Source organism: Scleropages formosus, chromosome 4 (assembly GCF_900964775.1).
Source record: "Scleropages formosus chromosome 4, fSclFor1.1, whole genome shotgun sequence".
NCBI classification, from domain to species: Eukaryota; Metazoa; Chordata; class Actinopteri; order Osteoglossiformes; family Osteoglossidae; genus Scleropages; species Scleropages formosus.
Window position 1 is genome coordinate 15,877,549 of NC_041809.1, and position 11,130 is coordinate 15,888,678.

The following is an 11,130-nucleotide window of genomic DNA, read 5'->3' on the forward strand; positions in this document are numbered from 1 at the left end:
TCCATCTCTCCTTCCTTACATTTCTAAAACTGTTACCCATGACTTTTTCATGATACTAAATAATTTTTGGATCATCAGCATTACCTTCAGACTTCTAAACCTTTATTCATTTAGCTAAGGCTTTTCTTGAGAATGATTTACAATATTAAGGTACTTACAGCTATTTACCCATTTATACAGCAGGATAATTTTACTGGTCCAATTTAGGGCAAGTACTTTGCTTAAGGGAATTGCAGCTAGAAGAGAGAAATGAACCTGTGACCTTCTATAATCTATGTAAGTGATTGAGACTGATATGTGTCATGAAGTAGGAAATACACATTGATTTTGCTATGGAAGAAGTAAAAAAGTTTGTATAATGTCCACATCCTTGGCAGAGTAAAAAAGTAGGAACTGAATAAAATACCTGTTACAGAGGTAAAATTGCCAAGTTACTAAGAAATATACGTTAGTAATAAGTCCATTGTGTGGAAAAAAATGCATATATTTCCATACGACATTAAAGCAGTTTTCATTGTACTGGATCCAGCTACAGGAGCGAAGGTTGTTTATTGCTGAAGGGTACTACAGCAGGAGATAGTATTCAGACCTGCATCCTTGAAGTGACCTGTGTGTCCTGAGTATGAAAACACTTCCTGTGAATTAGTGTGTGTGACAGCCTGGGTGAGAAGGCAGAATTATCTGGTTGCACAGTTCCAAATAACGCGCCCCAGTCCTAATACAATAATAATGGCTAGCTACTGTCAATTGGGGGGGGTGCTGTGGCGCAGTGGGTTGGACTGTATCTTGCTCTCTGGTGGGTCTGGGGTTTGAGCCCCGCCTGGGATGCCTTGCGACGGACTGGCGTCCTGTCCTGGGTTTGTCCCTTCCCCCCCAGCCTTTTGCCCTTGTGTTCCCAGGTTAGGCTCCAGCTCCCCACGATCCCGTATGGGGCAAGCGGTTTCAGATGATGTTTGTGTGTGTGTGTGTGTGTGTGTGTGTGTGTGTGTGTGTACTGTCAATTGAGGAGAATCATGAAGGAATTTTAAAACCATCGTTAAAGTAGTTAGCCTGAGGACCTATGGAGAGCAATAGGAGGTAGCAAGGTGAGGCATAGTTTCTGAGTTATATTTCTGTTAACCTCCTCCCCCTTCTTTTTTTTTTTTTGGGGGGGGGGGGTCTTCTTTTTCTGGGTGCAGTAAAGACCCTTTTCATGTTATTTACATTTGTGTGTGTCACAATGAGGCAGGCAGTTTTTTTTTTTTTTTTCCTGAGAATACCCTTGAGTTCCACTGCTGTTATCCATTTATAGTGCTGTGTCAACCATAGAACATTGGGCTTGATTTGCTGCAAAGTCCTTGGTGCATAATTAAACACAACATAATTAAAGAGAACGGTCAAAGATCTCCCAGTAAGACTTACTCAGTAACTCCCAAGGTACTGTTTTTATACTCTTCAAGAAGGTCTGTTACCAGCCAAACACCTTCAAATGCCATCAAGATGTAGGCTTACTGGCTCAAATGTGTCATTTCTAGTAAATATATGTAAGCCAGATTGGATTAAATGTCAAAGTTAACTGTATCTGAATAAGCACCAGCTAACTTCTATTTTAGGAAGTGTGTGGTTTTAGGTGAAACATTGTTTACATAGATTTAATGCTGAAGTAACAGGCAAGTATGACACAATATAATTTCATTTGGTAGGAAAGTGGAAATGTTTTTGTGCTTAGCTTTTTTATAGTGTGGAGTGTTAATGCTCTGCATTGACATGTTTAGCTTGAAGCAGTGGGTGATCACTTTCAGAACAAAAGGCAGGTGGGTGGTAGGTACCAGATTTGTAAATTTACAGTAGTTCTTGGTGTCGAGCAAGGTTGGTTCAGTGTGGTTTGAACTGCCATTTCTGAATGGCAGCAATAGAAAAATTTGAATCAATTTTCTATTATCTATAATCTGTGCCTGTTTAGTGTATGACAACAAATTGTCTAATCACTGAAAAATTATCAGAGCATTTTAAGTGATTTTTATGTGCATGAATTTGTATGCATGCGAAGTTTTTTTTTAGCAAATCCAGATCTCTAAATGTGTCAGCTGTAGTAAATGAGTACAAGTATGAACTAAACGTACTGTATATGTACTTCTGCATTATGACAAATACTTGATCTACAGTATGCTATTAACAACATGAAGAAGTATTTGGGCAAATCAGGGGCTTTACATCCCACTACAAAGAACTGTTTCTGTCATTCCTTTTGCTTAATCAGAAAACATGCATTTTGATGTCTCTGCATGCCGTCAGCCAGAGGCCTTTGGGGTAGCACACCGCTTTGTAGTGGAGATAAGATGTTCCTCTATTGTGCCAAATGTGCAACAACATAATTACCTGTGCTCTCATGCAAATTGATCCCTTCTCCAGCAACCAGAATGGCACATACTAATTAAGAGAAAACATTCAAAAAAGATCAAGGTGCTGCACTGAAGAACTGAGCATTTCTGCACAAAAAAACTACACAAAATAGTTTAAATGTACTGTGATTTATTAATTCTCTGCTTCAGAAACATTTATAGGAGATATTTATGGTGTCTGGTCACAGCTGACATGCATTTATTCTCATTCATTGACTTCATAACATCTGGTGGACATTGTTCCACTACATTCTTCTCTTCTGATTCAACAAAAGGCCATCAGTCTCAAGTGTCAAACCCTCACAGCAGTAATGGAATGAGTTTAGGAAGGCCAGGGCTCTAACTCACATCCTCATCAACAGCAACCTCGCAGCAAGAAGTACAATTAGCTCACTGACCTAAAGATCCAGTTCTTTGGCTGAGGGAGTTAATCAGATTATACCCAAGAAGGGAGGAATATGTTATACTTGAAACACACTTGAAGACACAGGTTTTTAACTGGGTTCACATATTGGGTTTCAGAAGCAAGTTTTGCAAAATAATTCTTTATTTGAAACCAATATTTATCCTTCGTCAAAGTTTTCTTGCTTTTCAAACATATTTTTGTCATTTAAATGAAATTGAATGAGGTTGAACATGTTTATTTCATACCTCAGGACTTATAACTAATTCACACTGTCACACCCTAAAGAGTATATTTTTGCCTGTCGTCTGCAAATTTAATTAAACCATATTTTTTTTCTCATATAATTTGCTGTTAGTCTTGTAATATGTGACAAAATTTAACCAAATTATAACCTTAATACTAAAAATGCTGATTTCTGGTATTTATAACTTGTTAACAATCCGTTGGATAAATTGTTCACAGGCTGAAAATTTCAAGAAAAATTTAAACACCCATTTTGACTGGTTTTTAATGCTCTGTGTGTGAAATTTCTCATGAGTTCCCAAAAAAAACATTTTTAGCATTTCAAAGTTATCCAGCATGTCTAAATCAGTCTCGCATTTTTCTGCCATTTCCTGAGCCTCGGACCAGTCTAGTCCCCCAGTGTCCCTCTTCTCAGAAAGCCTTTCACTAAACACTGCTTCCTCAAGTCTCTATTGTTTTCTTTGTTAAAAAAAAAAATATATATATGGAATATATCTCTATATATAGATAATATACTGTATATATCTGTGCAATCTTACCTTTAGCTGTAAGATTTTCTAGTAAGTACTTAAAACAAGGGGGCGTGGTGACGCAGTGGGTTGGACCGGGTCCTGCTCTCTGGTGGGTCTGGGGTTCGAGTCCCACTTGGGGTGCCTTGCGGTGGACTGGCGTCCCCTCCTGGGTGTGTCCCCTCCCCCTCCGGCCTTACGCCCTGTGTTGCCGGGTAGGCTCCAGTTCCCCGCGACCCCGTATGGGACAAGCGGTTCAGAAAATGTGTGTGTGTGTGTGTACTTAAAACAATGTACTCTCCTTTAGCACAGTCAATATCCTACAGCTGAGATGAAGGTTCATATGTGAACTGTGTGATTGGCCAGTGCAGCCAGGAGCTGCCTGAATTCCAGCAATGTAGCAAGAGATTATACAACCATGGAATGTCACTGCACACTGCAGTGCATCTTCACTAATCTGTTTCTTTAAAGTTGTTAGTCAGCAGGGATGCAATCTGAGTTCCTGTAATCAGTGCTTGGTTTTCCTGTGCAATGCCTCCATGTGAAATGCCATTGCCATGCTTTACAACTTGCTATACTTGGACACATCTTTGTTCACACAGGAAGCATTTTTCTTTCCACAAAATTGCTCAGCTTGTATACTCCTTCATTCAAGTGCTAGCGTCTATGAGTAATGAGTAGGTCTCATACTTGTCATTTTGTCTCATCATAAATCAGGGCCACACTCCTGACATTTTTTTTTCTTTTCAAGCCAGTGAAATAATTCACATGCTTCGAAAATGTTATAGAAGACTGACAGCTGTCCTTGGTCAGAAGGATACCACACACACACATCATCTGAACTGCTTGTCCCATTCGGGGTCGCGGGGAGCCGAAACCAAACCCGGCAACAGGGCGTAAGGCCGGAGGGGGAGGGGACACACCCAGGACGGGACGCCAGGCCATCGCAAGGCACCCCAGGCGAGACTTAAACTCCAGACCCACCGGAGAGCAGGACCCGGTCCAACCCACTGCGTCACCGCACCACCCCCCAGAAGGAAACCACCCCCTCCCAAAAGGCAGCAGAAAGGGTACAACACATCTGTACAGTAAGAAGGGCTTTCCCCATTTTTAAATGTCCCTGGAGTTCATATATCACATTCCAAATCACATTGTCAGCTCATTAACTTAAACCAAGAATCTCACTGGGTTCAAATGCATTTGTGTTTCAATGGATTGGTTGTCTGTGGTTATCTGAGGCTTTTGTAATTGTCGGTGGTATATTGTACCCTTTAAGGCCTCTGTGAGAGGAATTGCCTGTTCACTAAAAAAACATGGTTTCCAAAATTCCTAGATCAATAATGAGACCATGCTGAGGCAATGGGGAATCTCAAAGAAAGGGAATGTGGGTTATCAACTTCTTCCACAACACCCTTGGAATATTGAAGGGGAACTAAATTGTTTGTATGAGAGGAAATTCTGAAAACAGGGGTGAAATCAATTTCAAACATGCAGTAGCATATTGTGACCCATATTTATATCATATCCCAGTGGTTGTGTTAATCCTGTCCACCCAGAGGCTGGAATAAATCTGCATTCAATTAAAGGATTACAGGGTCTTTAAACATCAATTTTACATTTCTGTTAATCTACCAAGTGGGTGTCCATGAATAGCTGCATTCGTTTGTTGAATAGTTAACAATCCTGTGAAATTAACCAGAAAAAACATAGCTGGAGCAGAAATCATTCACAATGCTATTTGCAATACACATTTCTTCTTCAGACATGCCAAAATATTTATGCATTTTAAAGTACAGGCAATAAATAACAGTCCAATATATTTTTTGCTGGTGGGCTGGAGTGAAAGCTGATATTAATTAAATACTGTAGCATCCCCCCACGGAGCTACTAGAAACCAGCTCAGCAGACAGGGTAAAAGTAACATGCTCTTTATTAGAAGCATACATGTCTCTCAGCAGCAGTCTTCACAAAGACACTTCAGACAGTACAAAACACAGAACACTTCAGAATCCCCCTGGGTCACTCCCAGCCCCCCTGCTGCACCCAATGGTTAAGGGGTTCTCCCCAGGACTCCCCAGAATTCCACTCTCGAACACTGAACATAAATAGAACGACAACCTATCAGAAACCACACACAATTATGTACACACACATAAACACTAATGCCAACTATTTACACATTTACTCCCCTCAGAGCTGTTACAATACTGTTAAGGTTCGTTTTGGCATTCCACTCATTTTCATGTGACTTAAAATGTCTGAGGGAACATGAAGTGTTCTGTTTGGTTGCCACTGTCAAACAGTTGTGTTTTGTGGTGCAACAATACAATTACTGTTGACAAATGACTGTGCTTATATGGTTTAACGGTAGCACTATGGCACAGCGAGTAGGGCTGCTGTTTCACAGCACCTGGGTAGTATGAGAGAATGTGGAGTTTGTATGTTCTCCCTGTGTTTGTGTGGGTTTCCTCCAGGTGTTCTGGTTTCCTCCCACAGTCCAAAGACATGCCGTTCAGGTTCCCCCATGGTGTGTAAATGATAACTGTCTGCTAAGTGAATAATGTGAATGTTTTTTGGGTATATGGGGAGAAATAAGTACCAATTCTGGAAATGGTCTGTTCTTGTCTGAACACTGGAAACATTTATTACCTGTTTTACAGACACTTACAGGGCTCAGCTACTTCTGTGCGTAATTCACAATCTGTGTAAGCAATCCACTAGCTTTTTTTTTGGTGAATTAATCAGATGCTATTATAAGTGAGCTATTTGACAGCAAAAGACAGAGTGAGGCCTGACAACAGGATGTGCTGCGCTCCACTCAAATATGGATATAAATATTTTTCAGAAACTGACATTTTTAAGATTATGAACCTGTGGTGTCAAGTAGAATAATCAAGGAGAATAATACAAGCGAAAATAATTGATCATGAAGTGTAGGGCACCACTATTTTCATTGTCTTGCTAGAGAAATTACTTGAATGATATAATTTGCTCTGGGATGCCGAAATTCTAACTATGGGCCTATTAATTAGCTGTTAATGAACTGCTCATGTCATACTCCCCACAACAACTAAGGATGCCAGACTACGTCTCCTCTTCAGCCCAGTAACTGAAAGATCTGGGTGGCATTTATACTTATGTTGGTTGACTGTTGCCGTGGTAATTAGAAAGGGAATGGATTTGATTAGCTGTTTGCCAAATATGTACTGAGGGTTTTCTGGCCCATCCCTCAAGCATGAAATGCACTGTTTCTGTATTTGTATATATGTATCTGGCCAGTCAACAGAAAATAATCAGTGAGTGTTTAAATAGTGGGGGGTGCGGTGGCGCAGTGGGTTGGACCACGGTCCTGCTCTCCGGTGGGTCTGGGGTTTGAGTCCCGCTTGGGGTGCCTTGCGACGGACTGGCGTCCCGTCCTGGGTGTGTCCCCTCCCCCTCCGGCCTTACGCCCTGCGTTGCCGGGTAGGCTCCAGTTCCCTGCGACCCCGTATGGGACAAGCGGTTCTGAAGATGTGTGTGTGTGTGTGTGTGTTTAAATTGTGTTTTGCAGTTATTTAATACGTACTTTTTTAGGGCATGCCTTCACATTACTGACCTCTACCAGCTACACTACATTTATTCATTTAGCAGACTCATTAATACAGAATACTCAAGTAGAAGAATGTCAAAGATGCAAAACCTTCAGGGATTGAAAATTTAGGCAAGAAAATGCATCACAAATGGCAAGATGAAGAATTAATTGCAAAGAATATTTTAAGCATTCACTTTCATCAACCACTTGTTCCTGGCAGGGCTAATGGCAGTCCAAAGCCTATCCCAGAATTACTGGGTACTAGACAAGGAGGAGCCTGCATGGGAGACTAGTCCATTGCAATGTCGCCACAACCACAATACAGGCAATTTAGTATCATATAGACTGTATGTCTATTGGGGGGGCAGTGGCACAGTGGGTTGGACTGGGTCTTGCTCTCTAGTGGGTCTGGGGTTCGAGTCCTGCTTGGGGTGCCTTGCGACGGACTGGCGTCCCGTCCTGGGTGTGTCCCCTCCCCCTCCGGCCCTATGCCCTGTGTTGCCGGGTAGGCTCTGGTTCCCCGCGACCCCATATGGGACAAGCGGTTCAGAAAGTGTGTGTGTGTGTGTGTGTGTGTGTGTGTGTATGTCTATGGTCTGTGAGAGGAAATTAAAGCACTCAGAGGAAACCTATGGAGATACATGGAGAACATCCAGTTTCCACCTAGACTCAGTTGGATTAAAATTTACACCCTAAGACCTCAGGTGCTATGAGGAGGCAGTGCTACGCACTGCATAACTCACACACACACACATACACACACACATGTCTGAAACCTCTTGTCTCAAGCAGGGTTGCAGCAAGCTGGAGCCTAACCCAGCAACACAGGGCGCAAAGCAGGAGGGGGAGGGGACACACCCAGGATGGGACACCAGTCTATCACAAGGCACCCCAAGCAGGACTTGAACCTCAGACCCACCAGAAACCAACTGCATAACTGTGCCATTTATAGAAGTGTTCTTCATTTTAAGTTAGACTGCACACACTGACATGTTCCTGTTATGGCAGCCACAAGGAACCAAGACATCAGACCCAGGTATAGGAGTTTTATTCAGTGCTTGTTAAACAGGGATAGGCAGATTCAAGGTCCAAAACAAGCAGGGGGTCTCCGAGGTGCAAATGTCAACATAGGGGATGAGTCAGAAGACAAGGTCCACGAAACGATGCAGAGGGTCGAAAGCCAGGTGAGCAGAACAGGGCATACAAGGTAGGCATGGGGTAAGGGAAGGAGGAAGCAAGGAGCCAAGGCTGCAGTTTGTGAGGTCATTACGGTGGCTCTAACAAGTTTCTGTGAAACAGCACGTTGAAGTTTCCTTTTATACCCCTTTCCTTTGATTTGCTGCAGATTTGGTCGTCTGGCATGGGGGTGTGAGCATGACAGTAACCAGACTTGACAGACAGTCTTTATCTGAATTAAGTGCTGCAAAGAGCCAAGATTTGGATAGTTCTTTCTCCCCACCAGCACATTTAAATAAAACCCTTTGAAAATGTCTCTGAGTAGCATCTTAATTTCTCAGTTGTACAGAATTAACTAATTTCCTTAGACCCTCACAATAGCCTTCTTCAAAAGATTGATCCAGCCTGCTAACTATAATGGCCAATCGATGCTAGCCAGACAAAACGCAATGACAGATGAGTACAGTATTGACTGGGTGGGTCAGGCTGCTGCTGGTCTGGTCTCCTACAGTGGGCTAGCTATTTTGTGAGGCAGAATGGGGGAGTGGCTGCTTTCCTATCTCTGTGTTAGTTGGTGAAAAAGGTCCCCAGACTTACTGTGTGCAGCAGGAGGCTCGAAAGCAGTGGCTGTGTCTGGGAGGCTGAGGTGATGATCCTGAACTGTGAGCAGCACCAGTCCAGCATTGCTTTGCATTTTAATCCTTGGCATTTCTGGCTTACAAATAGGTTGGGGAGCTGAGCAGTGATATGTGACCTCTCCATGTCTCTTAATTACCTTATAGCTATCAACATATTCCATGTATTCATTCCCATTCCTACATATTACACCATACTAAAATACACTATACAGACTGTTTGATTCATACACTGACATGTGTAGAGTTCTTGGAAAGAATGGAAAGAAATTCTCTGACAGTCAACCTCCCTACCATAAACATTACCATACTCACACACACACACACACACACACAGACATTTTCAGAACCGCTTGTCCCATACGGGGTCACGGGGAACCGGAGCCTACCCGGCAACACAGGGCGTAAGGCTGGAGGGGGAAGGGGACACACCCAGGACGGGACGCCAGTCCGCTGCAAGGCACCCCAAGCGGGATTCGAACCCCAGACCCACTGGAGAGCAGGACTGTGGTCCAACCCACTGCGCCACCGCACCCCCACATTACCATACTCTTAATATATAATCTTGCTTTGGAAGTGTAGGATGACAGTGTATAAATTAAGTGACAACTGAATTATGAATGAAAAATGCTGTATTTTATAACAGTAATGTATCAGTCTCCCTGGTTCCAGCTCTTCTACATTCCTTGTTACACATGTCCTGCAATTAATATTGTACAAATGTCTGTTCAGGGCCAACAGGTAGGAATTCTACATTTCTATGGGCCCTGGTTATGTGAATATTGTCACACTCATATCTTATCAGGAGGGAGTACAATGATGGTACATTAACTAACTGTTGATTTGTATTGTGAATATAGTTTGCCAGGGATGTGTCCAATTTGATGTTCCGTTGCAGGGTCATACAAGGATTCACATACAGCACATTTTTCAGTGCAATGGCTGAGACACCAAAATCTGTTGTACATCACTCTAGCCACTAGCTGAAAGCATTTCTCAGTTTTATGAGTGCTAAAATCTCTATCTTTGACAGTGGAAAAATATAACAGTATTTCATCCCTTCAGTGTAAACTGCTGATAAATAATATATTGCATAAATTCCTTTTTTTATGTCTGTTCCAGAATAAAACTAAATTGGTTTGTCACACAAAATTGTATTATTCCTTAGATTCTGAAATAAACATTAAGATGGATGTGATGTAAGACAGAGAATATTTTTTATTTTGTGTATTTCTTTGTTTTGGCATTAGACATAACAAAGGGTAATTTAATATCTGTCTGTATGTAGATTATTAAGATCAGTTGAATCTATTCAAGGCATAGGTTCAGGTAAAATGGAGCAGTAATGACATCTAACAAGGCATTTGTCTGTGGAAATGATCTTGTGTTGAGCATATGAATGGTATTTTAGGGAAACAAAGCAAGCAAATGTCACCTTTACCCTGGCCTTTACACTGGCCTTCACACAGCAGCAGCAGCCTACAGCAAGATGAGCTCTGTTCATGCTGGAGCTTCAGATGCATTTCCATTAATCAAAGGACATTAGTCAAGCAGCATTGTGGAGGAACTGGTGACAGGCAGGTTGGCCCATTGTTCACCAACTGACATGTACTGTGTACAAACATCAGTACTTGGTCCACAGGGAAAGAATTGTTTAGATAAAAAATGCAGTAGACAGAATTTTCTCTCACTCACACACACACACACAGTTTCTGAACCGCTTGTCCCATACGGGGTTGCGGGGGACCGGAACCTAACCCAGCACCTCAGGGCATAAGGCTGGAGGGGAAAGGGACACACCCAGGACGGGACGCCAGTCCGCCACAAGGCACCCCAAGCGGGACTTGAACCCCAGATCCACCAGAGAGCAGGACCCGGTCCAACCCACTGCACCACCACGCCCCCCACAGAATTTTCAGTAATTAGTAAAAAGAGGGGGAAAAAGAGAGGGAGTGTTGTTATGTGGTCACCATCAACAAATGTTGTGAATTTAGCATTGGTCATAACTGGGATTATAGTCCTGAATAGCTGAAACTTGTCTTAACACACAAAAAGCCAAAGGCAAATATACAACATTTGCATTTATTTAGCAAATGCTTTTCTCCAATGATCTCTATGTAGTGTTATCAGCGCACACACCAAGGTGACTTACACTGATAGATATACTATTTACAATGGGTCACTCATCCATACATCAGTGGAACATACT